At 46.8% G+C, this 25,904-nt stretch overlaps 1 protein-coding gene and 2 non-coding genes across 3 annotated transcripts in view; all 3 read right to left on the bottom strand.

Annotated features, from left to right (window-relative positions):
- HDAC9 (histone deacetylase 9) overlaps positions 1 to 25,904 on the bottom strand; it is a 508,513-nt gene that overhangs the window by 401,207 nt on the left and 81,402 nt on the right. The gene's annotated exons all lie outside the window — the stretch shown is intronic.
- On the bottom strand, positions 1,875 to 2,000 carry LOC136587265 (U4atac minor spliceosomal RNA). Its single transcript, XR_010787452.1, has one exon. It is a non-coding gene; the product is annotated as a U4atac minor spliceosomal RNA (small nuclear RNA).
- LOC136587263 (U4atac minor spliceosomal RNA) lies at positions 4,638 to 4,763 on the bottom strand. Its single transcript, XR_010787450.1, has one exon. It is a non-coding gene; the product is annotated as a U4atac minor spliceosomal RNA (small nuclear RNA).

The raw sequence follows: 25,904 nt of genomic DNA, 5'->3' as shown, positions 1-25,904 counted from the left end.
GGGGTTAAACAAGAACACCGGACAGCGCTTACCTGAATCCCCGCGCTCCGGTGACTTCTTACTTACCTGCTGAAGATGGCCGCCGGGATCTTCTCTCTCGGTGGACCGCAGGGCTTCTGTGCGGTCCATTGCCGATTCCAGCCTCCTGATTGGCTGGAATCGGCACGTGACGGGGCGGAGCTACACGGAGTCGCTCTCCGGCACGAGCGGCCCCATTGAGAAAAGAAGAAGACCCGGACTGGGCAAGCGCGTCTAATCTGGCGATTAGACGCTGAAAATTAGACGGCTCCATGGAAACGAGGACGCCAGCAACGGAGCAGGTAAGTGAAAAACTTCTTATAACTTCTGTATGGCTCATAATTAATGCACAATGTACATTACAAAGTGCATTAATATGGCCATACAGAAGTGTATAGACCCACTTGCTTTCGCGGGACAACCCCTTTAATTCTATTGCGTAGGTTTATCCATAGTGAATCTACCACAAAATTTATATGCGCCATGTGCAGACTTGTGACAAACTTATTAAGAAGAAATCCATACCATAGTCCATCTCAGTAGGAGATTGTATAGTTTAAGCTTCACCTGGTTTTAAAAAGCCTAATAGAATAACTGCGCTCATACTTACATCCTAATGATGCTTACATATTGTCCAGTAGCTAAACTCCAGAAGACTAGTTTCATACAGCCACTGCATGGCAATATGTGCACCACACACACGTCTCTCTTCAGTTAAGGTGAGATAATGGCAAATTGCAGAAGATACCCAGAATGCTTTTCTGCAACTAATTTGCATATGTCTGGGGAAAAAAATGTTAACTCTTGGGGAATTCCATTATTTTGCCCTTTTAGAACTTAGAGGAAAGTTTCTTTTTCGACATATTTTTGTGCCTCCCATTACTTCTATTGGGGAACTTGGTTGTGCAAATTCACACAAAAATAAAGTATGCAGCATTTTTTTGCGTGTGCTCTCCTATGTGAATGCAGCCTTAAACAAATTACTAGTGCTCATACACTTGCAGTGTCACATAGCCTAACATACTATTGGGTTCCCAACCAATTCAGTTTCTGACAGATAATAGTATATTCAAAGGAATGGAGTGACCCTCGTAAGAGATAAGCATTGGTGAAAACATTTCGGATGGGGGATTAGTTATGGATTGTTAAATACAGACATTTAGTGGCAACAATAGGCATGATACACGTTTCTCTTCATCTAAAGTGCGAGAACAGCAGGTTGCAAAAGATAGCCTTATGGATTTATGTACATAATTTGCATATTCCAATACCCAGAATGCTTTTCTGCAGGTAGTTTGCATACCTTTGAAAAACGTTTACACTTGGAAACATTGATCATTTTGTCCATGAGAACTTAGAGCCCCTTCAAATAAGCGTATGCACAAGAATACCTGCGTAAGTGCAACGCTTTTGCGCACATCTTTGCACATTCATGTATTTTTTGCGCTTGCAGGGCCAGTTTACATGGAAGACACCCCTGCCATGATTTTAAACGTTATTTAGCCTAATGAGTTCCAGGTGTGCTCTTTCTCCAGCGGAATCGCGCAACTTAGTACTCATTTGCATACCTACATTTGGTGCACGAAACATTGACAAGTGCGATATCGCACTCACCCATGTGAATGTAGCCGTAAGCAGATTACTAGTGCTCATATGAACACACTGCAGGCTATATTATTGGGTTCCCCACCCCCAATACATTATCTAACAGAATGTACCCAATAAGGAATAAGCCTGGAGAATAAGTTTTTGAAAAGAATAAGTGCTTTTTAATGGAATCAAACAAGATTACTGCAGTAAGATATATATTATAATATAGCTTATATTATAAATTCTATTTTTAACCAAAAGCATGGGGTTCCAAAAATTGCACCGTTCCAGTGTTCTCACACTAGTGATGCTTATGTGTTGTTTGTGGTGTCAGCAGTACTGATCTCAGTAAGCTTCATTGATCAGCAGCTCAACCCCAAGAGAAGGATGGTTAAACACAGACACTGAATGGCAAGAAGTGCCTTATACTCATGTCCCTCTTTAGTTAAGGTGAGAGAACTGAAGTTGCAAATTATACCCAGGATAATTTGCATATCCTGATACCCAGCATGCTTTTCTGCAAATACCTTATTTTTGAAAGACTATTTAAAGACTTAGTTTTCTTTTTCTTCTTCACATTTTTTTTTTAGAAAAAACATATATATATATATATTTACCTTTGTACCAAAATTCTTGCAGCTTTAGCACAAACAGTTTTTTACTGTCACCTTAACTGAAGAGACATGTGTATGGGGCACTTGTGGCCATGCACTGGTTTCAATTATACCTTGCTGTGGCTGGATTGCAAATTGACAAACATTTAAGTAGATTAGCAGTTCAAATAGTCTTCTCTTTTTCTTCTCTCTTCAAGATGCAAACAATCTGTCCTGTGCAGTATGATGTAATGCTATGGCATTACATTATACTGTGCAAGTATCAGACAGATCTCTATGAAGCCTGTCCGTCAAACACGGGACTCTGCGATTCCTAGGCAGCTGGGGGCCTTTTAAGAGGCCCTAGGGCTTCCTATGCAGAGTGCCTATCAAGCTGTGTGCCTGATAGGCACTCTGCATAGGCAGCCTCAGGCCCCTCAGAATGCCCCCGTGGTCTTATAGCAGGACACTGTACAGGCGCCCTGAAACACCCAACTGTAAGAAATTCCAACGAGCCGCTCGTCGGAGCTGTTAACACTTTAAATACCACTGTCAGCGGTATTTAAAGTGTTAACAGTTCCGACGAGCAGCGCGGCTCGTCAGAACTGCTGCTGCTGGGTGTCCGCTGTAAGAACGGCCTGCACTAGCCGTTGTATGGAGCGGGATCCACCCGCGATCCTGCTCCATACAAACATTTGTTCGGACATATGAAGAAATCGACTTGCGAACAGATTCCTGGAACGGAACCTGTTGGCAAGCAGGGGACCATCTGTATATCTATATTAGAAAAGTGGAGTTTTAGGAGTTAAAGAGAAAAATGTAACCATTATTAAATATAGTTTGCATAACTATGTAGCAGTAGACTGATCTGTGTTTGTACCAGGACTTGCTCCAAACTCACAGTGGCGATGCAAATCTTTCCAAATGGCTCCTAATGCCCTGTCTGTGTATTTCCTGTAGAGCCCATGATGAGACAAGTATATGTAGTGTCCACTGACCTGCAGATTGGCCAACACAGGGAGGGGTCTAATGCGAGTTAAACCCGAAATCCCTGGGGCGCAACTTCAATACACTGTCTGAGTTTAGCCTAAAGCCTCCTTCACATGGCAGAATTTGAAAAGCCAAAACTGGAAGTGGAATCTACACAGAAACGGTACAATGGAAAGATTTGCATCTCTTCCGAATTTTTGACCCATTCCCAGAACTGCCATCTAAAAGGGGATACATATAGACCCACCCAAGCATTAATTCTATTGCACGGGTTTGTCCATCGTGAATCTACATGTGCCATGTGCAGACTTGTGACATACTAACTGAGAAGAAAGCCGGGCCATGTTCTATCTCAGTAGGAGGTCATATAAAGTTTGATTTGCAAATGGTTTTAACCCTTACCAATCCACTGTCTGACGTCTGAAGACATTCTGATTGAAGCCTGTACAGCTCTGATGTCGGAAGACATCCGTCAGGGTATTCTTACTGTATATTACTGGCCGCTCTGTTGTTGGGGACCTCTCCAGCATGTCCCATACCACAGTATTGGCTTTAGCCAGCAGATGGCGCCATTGTAAAATGGCAGAAAGAGAAAGCCCCCTAGGAAACCCTGAATACAAAATTGGATTGCAAAGGGTTAAAAGATTTCATAGACCGACGGTTCACATACTTTCCCAGTACTGATGCTTATGTGTTGTTCTATAGCTCAACTTTATAAGAATAGTTGAACACGGGCACTGCATGACGATATGTGCCCCACACACGTCTCTCTTCAGCAGAGCCGGCTTCACACGACCAGGTCGGATACCAGCCGGTGACATTGCGTACGTGTAGTTTCTGCATTGCGTATGACCGTGGCAGCTCACCGTTGGTCATGCGCAGTACAGATTTTTTTCCCCAATATTTGTATTTCTCATGCTGTCGCTAAGTGATGACATGGGTCGGACCATCTCCATTGACTTCAATGGTGGCCATCCATGCAGAGTCCGCAGCTATATTACAAAAAATGTGATTTTTCTTCCTCCGCTCATAGAATACGCAATTCATATCTGCGATTGTAAGTGAAAGACCAAAATGCTTTTTCGTGCATGCAATTTGCTGCAGATTCTGCAATAGGAATCTGGTTTTGTGAAGCCGGCCTTAAGGGGAGAGCAAGTCAAGTTGCAAAAGATATTCATGAGGGGACCTTGATTGTGCAAATGCTTAATAAAGCATGCTCAGCCATGTAAATGTAGCCTTAAACAGATTTTTTGCACTGTTACACAACCTTGCATACTATTGGGTTCTCAACCAGCGCAGTGTGTGAAAGGAACCAACATACAAAAACTCATAAGAAACCCCTATTGGTAAAAAAACCATTATGAGTAGAAACTGGTATTTCTAATAAGACCATTTTAACAACAGCATATAGAGTAACAGACACTATCTTTTTAACCAAAAGCATGGGGTTCCAAAAATTGCACCATTCCAGTGTTTGCACACTAGTGATGCTTATGTGTTGTTTGTGGTGTCAGCAGTACTGATCTCAGTAAGCTTCATTAATCAGTAGCTCAACCCCAAGAGAAGGATGGTTAAACACAGACACTGAATGGCAAGAAGTGCCTCATACTCATGTCCCTCTTAAGTTAAGGTGAGAAAACATCAAGTTGCAAATTATACCCAGGATGCTTTTCTGTAGATAATTTGCATATTGCAATACCCAGCATGTTTTCCTGCAACTAGTTAGCATATTCTTGAAAACAAGTTAGTTTTTAAAGGCCTAGCTCATGCTTATCTTTAGATTGTAGTTGGAAATTTATTTTCTACCCTTGTGCCAAAGGTTTTGCATTTTCTAGCACAAGTGATTTTTTTAAGTTTCACACCAGCCTCCCCACTTTCTTCAAACTAGCTGTGGCTTGGCTGATGTAAAACAATAATTACTTCCATGCGTATTGAGACTAAAGGGCTATTTAGACACAACGATTATCGCTCAAAATTCACTCAAAAGCCGTCTTTTGAGCGATAATCGCTGTGTGAAACTGCACTGACATCGTGCAGTTTTCGTTATGCCGTCGCTCATCGTTGTCTTTCAGTGTGCTGAAGACAACGATGAGCCTTAGGGTGCATTCACACGAACGTATATCGGCTCGGTTTTCACGCCGAGCCGATATACGTTGTCCTCATGTGCAGGGGGGGGAGGCTGGAAGAGCCCAGGAGCAGGAACTGAGCTCCCGCCCCCTCTCTGCCTCCTCTCCACCTCTCTGCACTATTTGCAATGGGGAGAGGTGGGGCGGGGCTAATTCGAGGACCTTAGCCCCGCCCCCATCCCACCTCCTCTCATTGAAAACAGTGCAGAGGGGCGGAGAGGAGGCAGAGAGGGGGCGGGAGCCTCAGTTCCTGCTTCTGGCTCTTCCAGGCTCCCCCCGCTGCAGATGAGGAGGACGTGTACCGGCTCGGCGTGAAAACCGAGCCGATATACGTTCATGTGAATGCACCCTTATCAGGGATTCACAGCGGGATACAGCTGATACTATTGTTTCAGCTGTATCCTGTCCCTAATACCCGGCACGGACCACTCGGCTGTATAACATCTGGATGCAGAAGACAAGCCAGGACACCCGGCTAATCTTCTGCATCGTCCGCTCCAAGCGCTCGGCTATATAACAGCCGGGTACTCAGAGCAGGGAACAGCTGGATGCAGAAGATAAGAGAGGACACCCCGCTTGTCTTCTGCAGCCTCCGGTGGCAGCACAAGGTGATCGCTCATCTTGAGCGATCATCTTGCGCTTTAAATGACACAACGATGATCGCTCAAAAGTCGCTTGAGCGACATCTTTTGAGCGATTATCATTGTGTCTAAATGAGCCTTAAGGGTTTAAATTTTTCACCAGTATGCAAGTTGCCTGCAGAAGAGCATCCTGGGAATGATTTGCAACTTAATTCCTTAAAGGGGTTGTCCCGCGAAAGCAAGTGGGTCTATACACTGCTGTATGGCCATATTAATGCACTTTGTAATGTACATCGTGCATTAATTATGAGCCATACAGAAGTTATTCACTTACCTGTTCCGTTGCTAGCGTCCCCGTCTCCATGGTGCCGTCTAATTTCAGCGTCTAATCGCCCGATTAGACGCGCTTGCGCAGTCCGGTCTTCTCCCTGGTGAATGGGGCCGCTCGTGCCGGAGAGCTGGTCCTCGTAGCTCCGCCCCGTCACGTGTGCCGATTCCAGCCAATCAGGAGGCTGGAATCGGCAATGGACCGCACAGAGCCCACGGTGCACCATGGGAGAAGACCCGCGGTGCATCGTGGGTGAAGATCCCGGCGGCCATCTTGCTAAGGTAAGGAAGAAGTCGCCGCAGCGCGGGGATTCGGGTAAGTACTAAACGTTTTTTTTTTTTAACACATGCATTGGGTTTGTCTCGCGCCGAACGGGGGGCCTATTGAATTAAAAAAAAACCCGTTTCGGCGCGGGACAACCCCTTTAAGGATTAGGCGCTGTAAATTTACAGCGCTTGGTGCTGGGCTTTAATCCTGCCCAATAGTAAATATACGGCTTGATATGATATGTTACAACACAGGCATAACAAACAAGACCTGGAGCTCGTGGATCGGAGGAACGGCAGAGAAGAACCAAGTGCAGGTAGCATACCACCCCTGCCTTTAGGACAGAATTCTGTTGCTTTAAAGGGATTGTGTGAGATAGTTTTTTAAATGCCGCAGGAAGCAGATGAATGTTGAAAAATATAAGAAATAGGTCCCACCTCCTAAGACTACAATAACACAGGCAAGAATCTCCTGCGAGTTTGGTGCATTCCAAGACACGAAAATCTTGCACGAATATGAACTGCATTCTTCTGAATGGACTTATTCACAAGAGTGATTTTTTAGCACATATTGAACTATTTAACCTAACCCTTTCCAATCCACCATCTGTCGTCTGAAGACATTCTGATTGAAGGCTGTACAACTCCGATGTCTGAAGACGTCCGGTAGGGTATTCTTACTGTATATTACTGGCCATTCTGTTGTCGGGGGGCCTTTCCAGCATGTCCCATACCGCAGTACTGGCTACAGCCAGCAGATGGCGCCATTGTGAAATGGCAGAAAGAGAAAGCCCCCTAGGAAACCCTGAATCCAAATTTGGATTGCAAAGTGTTAATTGGCCATTTCAAAAAATGGTGTATTTTTGTGCACAATTTGCATGCATGAAAAGTTCAGTAAAACACACACATGCGCGTGCAGATACGCAATATCCAGTGCATAAATGCACATGTAAATGCACTTATGCCTGTGTGACACCGGCCTCCAAGAGGTTTTGTCAGTAAAATGTATATTTGCCATCTCATCCGTGCCTTACTCCCGGCTGCTACCAACCTCTTAATGTATCTGTATTCAATATATTTCTTCTTGCTAGTGTGTGCAAGATGGGTCACGTAACCCAATCACTGCATTTTCATCGGCTCCGCTGATGTCACATCAGTGCATCCTTCTACTTCCAGCCCACATAGTCGATGCCACATCACTAGTGACTTAAATATAGTGCCTTTGCTAGAAATGCCGGATGTGCTGAACTGCAGGTTGCACTGTAAGGCTGGGTTCACACAAGGTGGATTCGCTGCGAAATTTCCCTGCGGCCACTAATCATGGGATTAGCCAGCCATGTGGATGAGATTTGTCAAAAATCTCATCCACACGGGTAAGACAATCCGTTGCGGCATTAGCCGGCACTGTGGCGTGCCCGGGACGCAGCATGTCAATTTTATGGGAGAGCTGTCTGCAACGGAAAAGCATGCGCCAAAGCTGCTTCAAAACCTCCGGCTACTTGCCGCGTGTTTTGAAGCTGCGCTTATCCCGCGGAAATCGTGCGTTTTTTCGCTGTGGCAAATCCGCCGTGTTTGACCCCAGCCTAAGTGTGGAAGTAGTTGACATAGAAGCCAGCACTACTACTGTTGGGAAATGACCCCCACTGCATCCAGAAGTGTAGTGGCACCATTAAATGGGATGAAAATAAGGAAGATGGATCAATACCTCTGCAGCACCACCTATTGACCCACATCATAGACCTCTCACTAACCAAGCCAGAAACCTACTGCACACTAATGAGGGGCAAACCCCCCAAAACAGTTGACTATGTATGGATTCTGGCTTGGATTTTAATTCTCAGTCATTGTTTTAAGGCTTGTATAAAGCCTAACATTGATTTGCAGGAATGCTGCCTTCCAATAGGTGGCGCTGCAGAGGTATTGTTCCATCTTCCTTATTTGCATATTTCCCAGAGGAGCATGCATGGCCTTATAAGTCTCCTCACTCACCTCCTAGGTGCTCTCCTTAAGGAGGAACAATACCCTTCTTGACCCATGGGATGAATACAAGCAAGTAGCCACAATTTATGGCTGAAAGGTTAATTTCAGAAGGAAGCAGCCATTGCAGCGATAAAATCCTTTTAGTTTTTCCCTTCTCTCTCTAATATATCAATCTATAAAATACAATAATCCAGAGTAATAAGTTCACATCAATGACTCCATGTAGAACGGATATCTAGAGGGAGGATGTTAGTGATCTATACTATTATGATGAGTATAGCCTTCAGGATGTAACACCCTTCAGTCCTCGCTATGAACATTACGTATCCTGGGTATGGAAGCATCTGAGATTTAACGATATGCATTTTTTAACAGTTCTCTTTATTGTTTTCTTAACTTTCACCATTTACTGTAGTTAAACCCATTATACGGGCTCTAAACTACTTTTAATGAGACCATTATATCATCATTTTATTGTAATTAAAATGGAATAGGATGTGAGAGAGGAAACAAGCTAAGATTTCATTAATTCCCACCATGAACACTACTTCATCTATGCGAGCGCTGTATCCTCCCATCAGTTTAACTCATGGACGAAAAGAAAAACAAGTAACGTATGCGCTTCCTGCTGCGAGAACGCCGAGTTCTGGAAGTGCCGGAGATGTACTGCACATAATAAGGGAACACAGTCATGCATCTCAGGACTTACTTAGGTCTTCTACGTGGAAGGTGCGCACCAGAACTTTACCTGTAGAGCAAGAACAGAAAATCACAGCAGGTCGCACTAATGAACAATAAAGCAGTTTAAATTAATTTAGCGCTAATTCAATCCATTGTTTAACCCTTTCTAATCCACTGTCTGACCTCTGAAGACATTATGATTTCAGGCTGTACAGCTCAGATGTTTGAAGACGTTCGTCGGGGTTCTCTTACTGTATATTGCCAGCCTCTCTGCTGTCGGAGCCTATCCAACGTGTCACCTCATGTAGTACTGGCTTTAGCCAGCATATAGCGCCGTTGTATAACGACAGAAAAAGAGTAAGCCCCCTAGGAAAACCAGGATACAAATTGGATTGGAAAGGGTTAAATATAGGCAATAACTTTAGTGATCAAAAGCACAGGCCAGCCGGGCCAATACCCTTGTCTAAAGGCTTATTTAGAGAATTCGCTCACTGTAAGGAGGGCTGATTCAAAGCATCGGCCCTTGGCAGATGATTGGCTTTATGGGGAGGAAGGATCATTAAAGGTGTTGTCCAGGACTTAATTACTGATAACGTAGGCCTTGTTCACACGAGTGCTGTTTTCACGCATTAGAGGCGCATGAAAAGAGCCCTTCTATATGAACCAATGGTTTCCTACAGAAGCGTTCACATGAAGAAATTTTAGACACACTAAATACTCGCATCAGTCCAAGATAGGACATGCGTGGCTACAATACTCGCATCTAAGGTCCGTGCTGTGAGTAAAGATAGGACCTGACCTATCTTTGCTGCGCAATGTGCAGGTTTTTCCATAGACTCCTATGGGAGCTGGAGTCTATGGAAACTCCTGCACAGGAAAATGAGATTACAAATCTCATTAGGAGGATTTCTGCTGGTGGAAGGAATTCCCAGCTGCTTAGGCTTCATTCACACAAGCATATATCAGCCGCGTTTTCACGGCTGGAGGATATACGCTACCCATCTGATGCATTTGTTTCCAATGCAACAGTTCAGATGGGTGTATTCCTGATGCATAAAAACATCCGGCCAGCAAAGATAGCTCATATGGTGTGCATTCTGGCCAGGTGTTTTTACGGCAGCCGAAAAGATAGCTCTGGAACTAGCTTCGGCTGGAATGCGGCGGCCACTGCTATAGACTTCTATGGGAGCCTATGACAGCTGCCGGAGAAGGGAGGTGGGAGGGAGTTTAGCAGCATGACTGCTAAACTCCCTCCCTTTCTCTCCCTCTCTGCTCCTTGATGGCTGTCTGCAATGGGAGGGGGCGGGACAGGGCAGGAGCTAGTGTGCTAAAGGCCCACCCCCTCCCCCCCTCCCCCTTGCCGGGAGCTCCCATAGGCTGGAGCAGAGAAGGTGAGGGACTAGCTCTGCTAAGCTCCCGCCCCTTCCCCTTGTCGTAAGCTGGCAAGGGGCGGAGAGAGGACTGGAAGGGAGTGGGAGTTTAGTAGATCTAAACTCCCACCCCCCAGCTGACAGTGTCCCGGGGCAGCTGCGTATATGCACCATAGCCTCGGCTGTCTGAACGGGAGTTGCAGCCGTGACTTGGTCACAGCTGCTACTCGTTTATGCAATTTTTGGCCGCGCTGTGGCTGTGACACTGTTGTCCGAAAATTGTTGCACCCACGTGAATGAAGCCTTACGGCGGGACATTTATAACATGCTGCCAAGAAGCGCATTTTAAATGTCCTGCTGCAAAATCCTGTTAGTCCCCGGGTGCATGACAGAATACTCCGATGGTTCCCTTAATTCCCGCAGACACTAACAGGAACTTACAGCGGGACATTTAAAATGTGCTTTTGGGCAGCACGTTTTAAATATCCCACTGTAAGCAGCTGGGAATTCCTCCAGCCCCACTACTGGGCAATTCTCCAGCAGTGGGAGGCAGTAGGGGATTTCCTCCACCTGTTTCCCTAAGGGATTTTCCAATAGCCAGGAGAGAGAGGAAGCAGGGTTACAGGGCTTCCCCAAGAGCATGAGAGGAAAGGGTGGGACTAAAGAGAGCCCCTTCTCTCTTTGCTATGGGGAAGCCCAGCCCTCTCTCTGTGCTATGGGGATATCCCTTGGGGATCCCTAGAGCAGGGAGAGAGAGAGCGGGGCTATGGGTTCCTCCCCCATAGCAGGGAGAGTAAGTGAGGCTATGGGGGATTAACTCATAGCAGGGAGAGACAGAGAGGGGTTTTGAGTTAATCCCCTATAGCCCCGCTCTTTCTCTCCCTGCCCTGCGGGGCTTCTTCTCTCTCTCCTGCTGGAGCAGCTGGCCGTTCATGCGATTTTTAGCATACCTATACTGCGCTAAAACCACGCTTGTGTGAACGAGGCCTTATCCTAAAGAATAGTTGATCAGAGGGGGTTCGCCACTCGTGATCCCTGTGAATTAGCTGATATCAGACCTGCTGTCATTGCAGACACAGCAAGCTCTGTCTATAGTCCAGAAGTTTGGTTTGGTAATAAAGTACAGCTCCCACTGAATTGAATGGCGGCTGTACAATGGAACAAACTTTCTGCTTCCTCAATGATAGTGGGGCCTGTGAATAGCTGATTGGCAGGGATCCTAAGTGGTGGACCTCTGCCGATCAAGCTTTGATGACCTATTGTTTGGATAGGTCATTATGACGGCTTGGCAGTTGTGTCGGATAGGGACAAGGGTGATGTCACAGCGTCAGCCCCCGGCCTATGTATGCCATATGCCGGTGCATACTAAATGTCATTCTGGCATTGGACACCAATATGAGCACTTCTCTGCTTATATGTGAATCGATTGGTCAGCTGAGAGGAGTATGTACCAGCTGACCAATCAACGCTTGTCTGTGCACAATTCTTTAGGCTCCTCCTCATTATTGGGGATTTCTACTAGTCTGAAAGTATTTTCTGGTCTAGTCGGCGGCTCCTGTCCTGTTGTTCAGTCAGAAAAGTCTGCTTGGTGTAAAGGGTATTTGGGGTGTTCTCCTGACTAATTGCTTATTCAGCATTGGTATTTCATCTGGTTTGTTATGTGCTTGTGTGCACAAATCTCGCATGAATACGAACTCCAACCGTCTTGCAATACAGAAATCTCATACGATTTTTTCGGCAGTGTGAAAGCAGCCTAAGGCCTCTTTCCCATGAGCGTATATTGACCCGCCGTTTTCACGGTTGGCTGATATACGCTGTGATCTGATGCATTGGATTCCCGCCCCTTGTCCACAGCCGTTAGATTTTTGTGCCTGTTCACGAGCTCCTACGCCCCAGATGGTAGCGTATATTGGCTGACCATGATATACGCTCGTGGCAATGAAGCCTAAAGCTGCGGTTATGTAGCAAGAGTCATTTGCACTTAAGTCACAATACAACCTTAATGATGTCCTGCTTCTGTATAATCCCTAATTCAAGATAAACTATTGTAGGCGCACCCACTAAGTGCATAGTGGAAATCCAGAGTCAAGGAAGTGAACCAGCCCCCAAGCCCTCCTCATTCCGCATGACTCTTCTAGTTAGGGTGGCAAGGAAGTAGTCATGTGACCTCTATATTCCCTGCTGAATACTTAAATGGGCCTATACAAGGTATAGTCAAAAATACTGATTCTGCGCTATATCTCAATATTGGTGTCCTATATTGAAATAAAAATAGCATACTTAAATAGGAAGACATGGATGCGCTACATGGTATATGACACACAGGCCTCTGGGGACCCTGGAACATGGACAGCTGAGGACGGTTTCAGACAAATGTGTATTTCTCCCATTATGCGTCCGTGTTAATCACGGCCACATAACGGGGCAAAATGAAAACACTCATTTCAATAGGATTTCAGAGGTTTTCTCAGCCATTAATTGCATGGCAGAAAAATGTTAGGACCTGCCCTACCTTCCCTGCATGTAATGAACACTACATGCAGGAGAGATCGGGCAGCAACTATCTTCCCGCAGTTATTTTCAAACTCCTGCACTCTGGCGCGGAGTTTGAAAAGTCGGCGAAGGGGAAGAAATTCCGTTCGTTCAGATGCAACTACGCTCCGTGCCGGCGAGTGCAGTTACGCCTACGCTCATCTGAAACCGCCCTAATTCTGTTGTGGTAGTTCGGCATCCGGTGTGACCATTCCCGGAGTCTTTCTTCTATACTTATCTTTACTTTTGTATCCATTCCTGGCTTTAGCTTAAGAAACTCATTACTAGCTGCATGAAAACTGCATGTAGGGATCTACCAAAGAGCAGTACAATAAATGAGCCTAAATGAAATACTATATTATTATAGACGCAGTATGCGCCACAATGCTTCACAATCGCTGGAATGAGTTTTATGTCTCCATCCTGAGCTGATTGACATCCCAATTAAATACTTTATTGTTTTGTTTTGCTTGGAAACAGCTTAAAATTACTCATACTTCTAATGTGATAATTAAAACACAGAGATTAACAGTATTATGACAGCTGGGATAGCACTATAATTAGTTTAATATATATGTGGCTGTATGCACAAAACAGCATTTACAAGTTAGGCTTATTTTAAAAGAAAATGTACAGTAGATGTACAATATGTACGTTTTCATTAAAGGGGTTGTGCAAGGTTATAAAGTTATTCTCTATGCACAGGAATGGGAATAACTTTATGATCAGTGGGTCCACCAATCCCAAAGAGTGGGGTCTGGTCCATCCGGTCATATAGGCATGCCGCTGCTCTGTTTATGCACTTTGGCAATCTCCGGCATGGTTGTTGAAGTGAATGGAGCAGCGGCGTGCCTGATTGACCTCCACTCCATTCAGTTGGAGACTAACCGGACGCTCGTTCTCAGGATCGTTGGGGATCCCAGCGGTCGGACCCCCACCAATCATAAACCTAACCCATGTCTTGTGGGCAGGGCATAAGTTTATAACTTAGCACAACCCCTGTAAGAAAGTATTCATTGAGTTTAACACTAGATACCTTCCTCAGGGTGACTACCCACTAGCGTTTGCGAATTTGCTGCATTTTTTTTCCAGGTGTCCATGGGGCTTTCTAATGTTAAAAACGCAATTTACCACGAAAATTGCGATTTTGCGCGGTGCGGTTTTGACATTACAAGTCCCATAGACGCCTGGAGAAAACAAAACGCTGCGAATTTCGCAGTGAAAAAGAACTGTAGTGGGTAGTCACCCTTATTCTTAGACCGGCTGCACATGACCGGGTCAGATTCCGCATGCAGGAGCCCGCAGCAGAATCTGACCCTGTGCCCAGTCAGCATCCGCGGGTACCTGCTTTGCTTCTTCTCTTTCTGTGCTGTGGAGCACCAGATATGCGCAGTATTTTTTTTTTTATTTCGGCTTTTCCCATGTTGTCGCTAGGCAATGATGCAATATCCATAACCTTTCTGCAATGTCATTGCTGAAGGTCCGTGGGTCAGACAGCTTCCATTGACTTCAATGCAAGCCATCCATGCGGAATCCACACAGAAATAGAGCGTGCTGAGACTTTTCCTCCCCAAGCGGAAAATCGCAATTGGTTTCTGCGATGGGCGGTATTTGTGCGGAATCCGAAGACGGACGCCCGCTCCGGATTCCGCAATGCAAATCTGCCCGTGTGCAGGCGGTCTTTTAGAATTGTTAGCAATACGGGGATGGCCTTTTCAAAACTGCAATTAAAAAGGAACTTGCCTATATAACAAAGCTTGGAGTTTGGATGCATTTTTGTAAATGTTTTTGAGAAATCTTGCATTTTTGATAAATCTTGCAGTTTTGATGCATTTTTTTTTTACCAATACGACGCGCAAACCCAAAACAAGAAAAGTATGATACTGGTTTCACACACAAGGTTTTTCGTGGTATTTTTGTGTGTGTTTGTAGTTTTTTTTGGCCAAAAACACAGTAGGTAGATTTTGCATTAAAGTTTCTAGGGATATGTAAATCACGCTACCTACAAAGTGTTTGTGATGTGTGGTTTTGTGTTTTTGGTCAGTAGTGTTTATTTCAAAACACCTTTATAAAATGCACTATTGTGTTTGTATTAACAGCGGTGTTTATTGATGTTGTTGTGCACTTTATGCAATTATGTTACACTGTGTACTACTTAATGTATGGCACTATTGGGACTTTTACCACCCACAACCTGGGGGCATTGGCTGGTGCTTGAGGTAGGAGACTGCGAAACATTGTCTCAACTGCGTTGCCATGTTGTTTGTTAGTATATGACCCTAGGAATGGCGTTCCTGGATGTCATCCTGCAGAAGGAGGACTCTTGTCTTACTGCAAAAATGTCTTCCCGGGGATCGGGCTATGGGTTAGCCTCAGTTCTCATCTCTAACGCTCAGTGTTAACAGGGAGGAGAAAACTAAGGGTGGATTTACATGGGATGACTATTGTCCGAGTAAGTGCTCAAAAGAGAGAATGCAAACAGTCATTCCATGTAAACCCTGCCACCAACAGGGTGATGAGTGATAAATCGCTACTAGTCATCTCAGTTTGCATGTATGTTTAGCCCATGCTTTCCTACGGGCTCTTCCACACAAGCGATGTTTTGTGGCCTGCGACATTGCGAGACAACAAAATCACACCATGCTCTATACAGCCACGATTTGCAATTTTTTCTAGCCCACGTTTCCCTATGGAGCCTTCCTTTCTGTTCCATCACACGAAAACGCGGTTATCGTGCGATGCAACTTTTACAGTAGGAAATACTACAGTAAAAGCCCTAAACGAAGCCCTAGCTGCAGGAAATAAAAAGGATACATCACCTTAGAAGCGCTGTCCGGCTCCGCTGCATCTTCTCCCCGAGTCCCGGCACTGATCTTCAACATCTCTTCTGGATGGGGATTGAAAAATCCCCGCCTCCTGGAAGCGCTGCTTCTGACTGGCTGAGTGCTGTGATGCTCAGCCAATCAGAGCCTGCGGTTCCTGGAGGTGGGGATTTTCTAATCCCTGGCCAGAACAGATGCTGAAGACAACTGCCAGGAACTGGGGAGAAGACAGGCTGGAGCGGGACAGCACCTCTTAGGTGATGTATGTGGGTTTCTTGTTTTCTGCAGCTAGGGCTTAGTTTAGGGCTTTGACAGTAGGATTTCCTACTGTCAAAGTTGCATCGCACCACACAAAATTCGCATTTTGATGCAATGCAACAGAGAGGAAGGCTCCATAGGGAAACATGTGCTAGAAAACCTCACAAGTTGCGTGCATATCGGCGGACCCGCAAGGTTTTTTTCTTGCAATGTTGCATCCTACAAAACATAGCAAATATGAAGGAACCCAAAGGAAAGCATGGGCTTCACATACATGCGATTTGTAGCGTTGTCGCAGCGTGAGAAAATCGTGCGACTTTGTTGCCCGTGTGAAGGAGGCCTTAAGCTATTCTAAATCTTTTACAGTAAGACAATATATCAATAAGATTAGCTCCTCCTTCTCTATAATTGGCTGCCTGCAGATGGCATATTTAGGATTTAAACAGATGGGCGTGCTTTAGTCCCGTAATGATCGCAGGAAGAGAAAACACATCTATTCTGCCATTGTTTTTTTACAGTGTTAATCATGCAGCATAAATGACACAATACATTTTTTTCTGCGGGTCGGTACGATTACAACAATACCAAAATTCTTTTTTTTTTTTAGGTTTTTCCACTTTTACGCAATAAAAAAAACTTTTTGGGGAAATGATTTGTTTTTCTAAATCGCTGCATTCAAAGTCTTATAACTTTTGTATTTTTCCATGGATGGAGCTCTGTGAGGGATTTGTTTTTGCGTAGTGAGCTGTAATTTTTATGGGTACCATTTTGGGGTACATATGGCTTTTTTGATCACTTTTATTGCTTTTTTGGAAGGAAAAATTTAAAAAAATTAGTATTTTGCCTCAGTTCTTTAGTTTTTTCTTTTTGCCGTGCAGAATAAAAAGGGTGCTCAATTTGTTGTGCGAATAATTACGGATACAACTATACTAAATATGTGGGATTTTAATTTTTTAAACATTTTTTATACTAATTGGGAAAAAAGCACAAAAAAGTTTTTTTTAACCTTTTTTTTTACATTTCTTTAATTTTGACACTGTTTTGATGTTTTTTGCACACTATTTGTGTCCCTGTAGGGGACTTACACCATAGCACCTATGATCGCTATGATAAAGCATTGCAGGACTTCTGTCTTGCAATGACTTATCACTTGTTATAGCGATTATAGGTAATGGCAATGCAGGACGACTATAGCTGGCGTCCTGTTGCCATGGTAACCTGACGGCACTCCGCAATTATGTAGCGAGAGACAGATGATGTCACATAGGGAGCGCGCTCCCTCTATGAACCTCTTACATGCCGCAATCTATATAGAAGGGGTTCACAGCGGGGGTCACTGTCCCGATGCACCCTCGCTGTTGCAGCGGGAGGCCAGCTATCGTGACAGCCGCTCCTGCTGCCGGATAGCGCAGGATCTATTCTGATCTTGCGTTATCCTCAGGACATAACTGTATGTCCTGTTGCTTTAAGTACCTCCCTGCCAGGAGATGCAGTTACTCCATGTGGTGTTAAAGGGTTAATAGTACGATTGGCAGGGCTCCCTCACTAGGGATCAGCTGTTCCCTGGGCCGGCACGCTAATGCACTGAGCTGATTTCTGCAGGAAGCAGACAGTTTTATTCTTATAGCAGTGGCCAGCCTTGGTATTGCAGGGTAGGTTCCCATTGAATTTAATGCAAACTTGGCCTGCAATACCAAGCCTGACCACTGCAGTGAGAATGGAGCCATCATTCTCATTGCTCAACTGTCCAATGATGATGCTCCTTGCACCATTGTAGACAAGTTCATACATCTTCTTTGAGAAAACTCGCCAGATGTTTGCAGGATGAATTGAGGGAAATACCAGCTGAAATGTATCAGACATTAGTAGAAAGTATTAACATATGTAAATAAATGCAACTTTTGATTCAGCTTGCTCAGCTGTCCAATAACTTTTGGTAGGATAGTGTATATACTATTATTTGTACAATTTTACAATATACTTCTATATCAATTCTTTATGGTTTTCAATATCTCTGCTTGCTTTCAGTGAGACCCTCTGTATGTTTACAATGGATAAAAGATTCTCCACAGCCATTGATAGAAACTCAGGTGCACAGCTCATTAGAAGAGAGAACGCTGATACTTGCATACTCCTGTATCTTTGTGTTCAGCATATGACCATAAACCAGGGGTGCGCAACCTCCAGCCCAGGACCACAAGGCCTGCTATGCCATTCTGTGTGGCCCCCAACCATCTGGTCAGAGACACGCTTGTCTGTGCCTGTTGAGTGCTCACATGTAGTTTCCATGTAAGGGCGCCCACCCACTGGCGTTTGCGATTTTCGTGCGTGAAAAACGCAGCGTTTTCGCGGCGTTTTTTGCAGCGTTTTCGCGGCGTTTTCGCGGCTTTTCCATTAATTTCCATTGACTTTCATGGGTGCATTAGGAGAAAAATAAGGACACATATACAACTGACAGTTCCTATGTTAAAAAACGCAACGCAACGCAAAAAAAAACGCCAGTGGACAGGAGTACATTCAATTCTAATTGCTCTTGAGAAAAAACGCAAAACGCAAAGAAAAAAAATCGCCAGTGGGTGGGCGCCCTTAGGGTGCATTCCCACGAACATATATTGGCTCAGTTTTCACGGTCCTCATGTGCAGGCGGGGGGGGATGGAAGAGCCAGGAGCAGGAGCTGAGCTCCCGCCCCCTCTCTGCCTCCTCTCTGCCCCTCTGCACTATTTGCAATGAAAGGAGGCGAGATGGGGGCGGGGCTAAGTTCCGAGAATTAGCCCCGCCCCCGCCCCACCTCTCCCCATTGCAAATAGTGCAGAGGGGTGGAGAGGAGGCAGAGAGGGGGCGGGAGCTCAGTTCCTGCTCCTGGCTCTTCCATCCTCCACCCCCCTGCAGATGAGGAGGACATATATCGGCTCTGTGTGAAAACCGAGCCGATATACGTTCGTGGGAATGCAGCCCATGGGTGACTACCCACTAGCGTTTTTTTTCTGCTGCAAATTTGCTGCTATTTTTTCTTCCAATTGGCAATGGGACTTTCTAATGTTAAAAACGCAAAGTTGCGTTGCGTCGCGATGCGGTTTTAACATTAGGAAGTCCCATTGACAATTGGAAGAAAAAATAGCAGCAAATTCGCAGCAGAAAAAAAACTCTAGTGGGTAGTCACCCTAAGAGGAGGGCACTCAGCATGGGAGCAGGGGCATAAAAGTATTAATGGTGCACGATGTGGCCAATGCTGGGACTCCCATATATTGGCAGAATAGGGGTCCCCTCACCCCTGGGTGACAATGCAGAAGAGAGTAGATGAGGTAGTTATGCGTAAGTGAGGCTATCTTAATTGTACTTTCCTGAAGTAATAATAAAGATTATAATCTTTATACAGCGCCAACATATTCTGCAGCACTTTACAAAGGAAAGGGAACATGAACAGACAATATCAGACATTACATACAGTAGTAAACCCATAAACTATTTGGATAGTAGGGGGTGAGGACCCTGCTAGCAAGAGCTTCAATGGGGTACCGTAGCATACATATAGTTGTATGAGCCGGTCAGCAACCAAGATCTGTCTATATACAGACATGTAGTGCATTAGGGTCTATGGCTGTGGGGGATACAGTGGGATGAAGGGATCAGGTTCTGAAGGGAAAGGTAAAGGAGGGGTAAACAGAGAAGAGTTAGATTAGGGGATGTGACAGGCACATGTGCTTTAGGGCGCTCTTAAAACCGTGAGTATTAGGGACCTAATAGTCTAGGGTAGAACATTCCAGGAAACTGAAGCATCCTGGGAAAAATCTTGGTGACAGGAATGGGAGGGTTAGATTATTAAATTAATAATAAATTAATCTTAAATCATTGGCAGAATGGAGAGAACAAAGAGGGTGGTAGTCAGAGAGGAGTGGGGAGATATAGGGTGGTATGAGCAACACTGTCAAGAGCTTTATGGATAAGAGACAACCAGTGTAGTGACTGCCATAGGCGTACATATAGGGGTTGCTGGGATCGCGATTGCGACCCGGCCCCTGAGACCCCGGGGGCCTCCTTTCCACACACTGACTGCATTACTTTCACTAATGTCTCTGCGCGGGCCGACAGCTTCTCCTGCACATCAGCGCTTCCTCACAGACCTCTGTTCAGACTCCTCACCTCTGATGATCTCAGTGCAGAACCAGATAGGGGAGGAGTCTGAGCAGAGGTCCGGGAGGAAGCGCCGGTGTGCAGGAGAAGCTGCTGTCCTGTGCAGAGACATTAGTGAAAGTAACTGCGGTCAGTGAGCGGGACCTGTGTGATGGGGGGGAGAGAATGAGGGGGGGACTTTGTGTAATACGGAGGGAGGAGAGAACAAGGGAGGACCCTGTGTGATGAGGGGGGGGGGAGAACGAGGGGGGACCCTGTGTGATGGGGGGAGAACGAGGGGGGGGGACCCTGTGTGATGGGGGGAGGGAATGAGGGGGACCCTGTGTGATGGGGGGGAGGGAACGAGGGGGACCCTGTGTGACAAGGGGGGGAGGGAACGAGGGGGACCCTGTGTGATGGGGGGAGGGGAGAGAACAAGGGGGGCCCTGTGTGATGGGGGGAGAGAACAAGGGGGACCCTGTGTGATGGGTGGAGAGAACGAGGGGGACCCTGTGTGATGGGGTGAGAGAACGAGGGGGAGCCTGTGTGATGGAGGGGGGGGGGGAATGAGGGGGACCCTGTGTGATGGGGGGGAGAACGAGGGGGGAACCTGTGTGATAGGGGAGGGGTGAGAGAACGGGGGGGGGGGCCCTGTGTGATGGAGGGGGGGAGAGAATGAGGGGCATCCTGTGTAATGGGGGGGGAATGAACGAGGGGGACCATGTGTGATGGGGGGAAGAGAACGAGGGGGACCCTGTGTGATGGAAGGGTTGGGGGAACGAGGAGGACCCTGCATGATGGGGGGAGAACGAGGGGGACCCTGTGTGATGGGGGGAAGAGAACGAGGGGGACCCTGTGTGATGGAAGGGTTGGAGGAACGAGGAGGACCCTGCATGATGGGGGGAGAACGAGGGGGATCCTGTGTGATGGGGGGAGGGGGTGAGAACGGGGGGGAACCCTGTGTGATGGAGGGGGAAGAACGAGGGGGACCCTGTGTGATGGGGGAGAGAACGAGGGGACCCTGTGTGATGGGGAGAGAACAAGGGGGAGCCTGTGTGATGGGGGGAGAGAACGAGGGGGACCCTGTGTGATGGGTGGAGAGAACGAGGGGGACCCTGTGTGATGGGGGAGAGAACAAGGGGGAGCCTGTGTGATGGGGGAGAGAACGAGGGGGAACCTGTGTGATGGGGGGGAGAGAACGAGGGGGACCCTGTGTGATGGGGGAGAGAACAAGGGGGACCCTGTGTGATGGGGGGAGAACGAGGGGGATCCTGTGTGATGGGGGGAGAGAACGAGGGGGACCCTGTGTGATGGGGAGAACAAGGGGGATCTGTGTGATGGGGGGGACGAGGGGGATCCTGTGTGTTCGGGGGGAAAGAGGGGGACCCTGTGTGATGGGAGGGAGAGAACGAGGGGGATCCTGTGTGATGGTGGGGAGGGGGGAGAGAACGGGGGGAGGACCCTGTGTGATGGAGGGGGGAAAGAACGAGGGGGATCCTGTGTGATGTGGGGGAGTGAACGAGGGGGACCCTGTGTGATGGGGGGAGAAAACGAGGGGGACCCTGTGTGATGGAGAGGCGGGGGAACGAGGGGGACTCTGTGTGATGGGGGGAGAACGAGGGGGATCCTGTGTGATGGGGGAGAGAACGGGGGGGGGGACCCTGTGTGATGGAGGGGGGAGATAACAAGGGGGATCCTGTGTGATGGGGGCGAGAGAACGAGTGGGACCCTGTGTGATGGGGAGAACAAGGGGGATCCTGTTTAATGGAGGGCAAGGGGAGAATGTGGGGGACCCTGTGTGATGGGGGGTGAAGAGGGGGACCCTGTGTGATGGGGGCGGGAGAACGAGGGGGATCCTGTGTGATGGGGGGAGAGAACGAGGGGGACCCTGTGTGATGGGGGAGAACAAGGGGGATCTGTGTGATGGGGGGACGAGGGGGATCCTGTGTGTTCGGGGGGGAAAGAGGGGGACCCTGTGGGATGGGGAGTGGGGGGAAGGAGAACAAAGGGCATCCTGTGTGATCGGAAGTGGAGGAGGAACGAGGGGCGTTCCGTGTGATGGGGAGTGGTTGGGGGGGCAAAGGGTGTTCCGTGTGATGGGGAGTGGGGGGGGGGGGGGCGAGGGGTGTTCTGTGTGATGGGGAGTGGGGGGGGGGGCGAGGAGTGTTTTGTGTGAAGGGGAGTGGGGGGAACGAGGGGTGTTACGTGTGATGTTGTATATATTGTTAATATGATATCTCCAATGTATGTGTATGTATATGTGTGTGTGTATATATATATATATATATATATATATATATATATATATATATAAAATTATTTTTTCCTTTCTTGGGGAAGCAAAGCGTGCCTTGAGGCTTGAGTTCTGGATGTTTTAAAACTCTGCTAAAACCCCTGATTACTAATGATTAGAGTTGAGCGAACGTACTCTTCCGAGCTTGATGCTCGTCCGAGTTTTAGCATACACGATGGTGCTCGCTACTCGAGCGAGCATCACGCCATGTTCGACCCCGCCCCAGTTTTGGCCCCTTCCCCGCTGCGACGCTGTGCACGTCAATGGCAGTTTTTTTGGCTGGCTTGGAGGGAGAAAGAGAGGGAGAGAACACACACGAACCAAAAACAAGAAGCTCGGTACCCGGCGGGTCCTATACAAAAAATGCTCAAGTCTCCCATTGTAGTCAATGGGGTTAGTTACTCAAGTAGAGCTCTCGAATTTTACGAAAAGCTCAACTCGAATAACGAGGACCCGAGCATTTGGGTGCTCGCTCATCTCTACTAATAATCCATTGATGGATCATTTAAAAAAAACAGTAATGTAGCTAAAAGTGATACAAGGAGTAGCCGTAAAATAGAGTGGGGGTTGGAGGGGTCTGGAAGGGGGCCCCAAGCTAAACTTTTGCACCGGGCCCATGAGCCTCTAGCTACGCCCCTGCTGACTGGCACAGAGTGGAGGCATCAGTGTAGTGACTGGCACAGGGTGGAGGCATCAGTGTAGTGACTGACACAGGGTGGAGGCATCAGTGTAGTGACTGGCACAGGTGGGAGACATCAGTGCAGTGACTGGCACAGGTGGGAGGCATCAGTGCAGTGACTGGCACAGGGGGGAAGCATCAGTGTAGTGACTGGTACAGGGTGGAGGCAGCAGTGTAGTGACTGGCACAGGGGGAGGCATCCGTGTAGTGACTGGCACAGGAGGAGGCATCAGTGTAGGGACTGGCACAGGGGGAAGGCATTATTGTAGTGACTGGTACAGGGGGGAGGCATCAGTACAGTGACTGGCACAGGGTGGAGGCATCAGTGTAGTGACTGGCACAGGGTGAAGGTATCAGTATAGTGACTGGCACAGGGTGGAGGCATCAGTGTAGTGACTGGCACAGGGTGGAGGCATCAGTGTAGTGACTGTCACAAAGTGGAGGCATCAGTGTAGTGACTGGCACAGGGGGAAAGCATTATTTTAGTGACTGGCACAGGGGGGAGGCATCAGTACAGTGACTGGCACAGGGTGGAGGCATCAGTGTAGTGACTGGCACAGGGTGGAGGCACTGTTGTAGCAGTTGGATGATAAAATGAGGCTGGCAGAGAATTTAATAAGAGGAAGATCGATTAATAGTAAGTTGCAATAATTAAAGCTGAGATTGGATCAAGGCAAAAATAAATGTTTTTGATGCATCCGCAGTAAGTAAAGGGCAGATTGTGGAGATGTTTTTGAGGTGCGGGCTGTTTCAGCAACTCACATAAACTACAATGGAGAAAGCCGCATGCATGGTGTCTTCCTTTGAAGAAAAAGGGGATCCCCATTCTCCTAATAGGGGGTAGGCCTGAAAGTGGAACTAGCTCCTATGAGACATTCATATACTGTTGACTATGCCATAAATACCTCAGATGATAATACCCCACTAAGTTTTACTGCAACCCTTGGGAAGAGTTCAATGTGACAAATGTGGCCCTAAGGCCAAAAACCATTGTGCATTAGAGATGAGCGAGCACCCCCTCCCCCCCCCCCCCCCCCGCACTGTCAATGGAGCCGGCAATACAGCTGGCTCCATTGAAAGCAACGGGCTGCCAGCGATCGCGGGATGAATTGTCGGGAAGGGCTTAAATATATAAGCCCTTCCCTGCAATTCATCCAGAAATGTGTAAAAATTAAAAAATATATACTCACCTTGTCCCGGCAGAACGATGTTAGCCCATTGAATTCAATGGAGCCGGCAATACAGCTGGCTCCATTGAAAGCAATGGGCTGCCGGCGATCGCGGGATGAATTGTCGGGAAGGGGTTAAATATATAAGCCCTTCCCTGCAATTCATCCAGAAATGTGTAAAAATAAAAGGTATACACTACCGTTCAAAAGTTTGGGGTCACATTGAAATGTACTTATTTTTGAAGGAAAAGCACTGTACTTTTCAATGAAGATAACTTTAAACTAGTCCTAACTTTAAACAAATGCACTCTATACATTGCTAATGTGGTAAATGACTATTCTAGCTGCAAATGCCTGTTTTTTTGTGCAATATCTACAAAGGTGAATAGAGGCCCATTTCCAGCAACTATCACTCCAGTGTTCTAATGGTACAATGTGTTTGCTCATTGGCTCAGAAGGCTAATTGATGATTAGAAAACCCTTGTGCAATCATGTTCACACATCTGAAAACAGTCTAGCTCGTTACAGAAGCTACAAAACTGACCTTCCTGTGAGCAGATTGAGTTTCTGGAGCATCACATTTGTGGGGTCAATCAAACGCTCAAAATGGCCAGAAAAAGAGAACTTTCATCTGAAACTCGACAGTCTATTCTTGTTCTTAGAAATGAAGGCTATTCCATGCGAGAAATTGCTAAGAAATTGAAGATTTCCTACAACGGTGTGTACTACTCCCTTCAGAGGACAGCACAAACAGGCTCTAACCAGAGTAGAAAAAGAAGTGGGAGGCCGCGTTGCACAACTACTGTATATACCGGCGTATAAGGCGACGGGGCGTATAAAACGACCCCCCAACTTTCACCTTATACGCCGGTATACAGTGGAGAAAAAAAAAATTCATTACTCACCTCCCCCGATGTTCTGTCGCGCTCCGGCAGGATGTCGCTCGCTCCTCGTCCCCGGCGCAGCATTGCTTTCTGAATGCGGGGCTTGAAATCCCCGCTTTCAGAAAGCTAATACACACGCTGGCAGCCATGACATCATTGAATGGCTGTGATTGGCTAAAACACACGTGGCTTCAGCCAATCACACTATTCAATGACATCATTGAATGGCTGTGATTGCTAACACGTGCGCCTTCAGCCAATCACAGCCATTCAATGCTGTCATGGCTGCCGGCGTGTGTACTAGCTTTCTGGAAGCGGGGATTTCAAGCCCCGCATTCAGAAAGCAATGCTGCGCCGGGGACGAGGAGCGAGCGACATCCTGCCGGAGCGCGACAGAACGCCGGGGGAGGTGAGTAATGATTTTTTTTTTTTTTACACTTTTTTTTTTTTGTATTACCGGCGCATAAGACAACCCCCGACTTCAGACCCGATTTTTCGGGGTTCAAAAGTCGTCTTATACGCCGGTATATACGGTACGCAAGAAGATAAGCACATTAGTCTCTAGTTTGAGAAACAGACGCCTCACAGGTACCCAACTGGCATCTTCATTAAATAGTACCCGCAAAACACCAG

Source organism: Eleutherodactylus coqui, chromosome 12 (genome assembly GCF_035609145.1).
Source record: "Eleutherodactylus coqui strain aEleCoq1 chromosome 12, aEleCoq1.hap1, whole genome shotgun sequence".
Classification (NCBI taxonomy): domain Eukaryota; kingdom Metazoa; phylum Chordata; class Amphibia; order Anura; family Eleutherodactylidae; genus Eleutherodactylus; species Eleutherodactylus coqui.
This window is presented reverse-complemented; position numbering and strand designations above follow the sequence as displayed.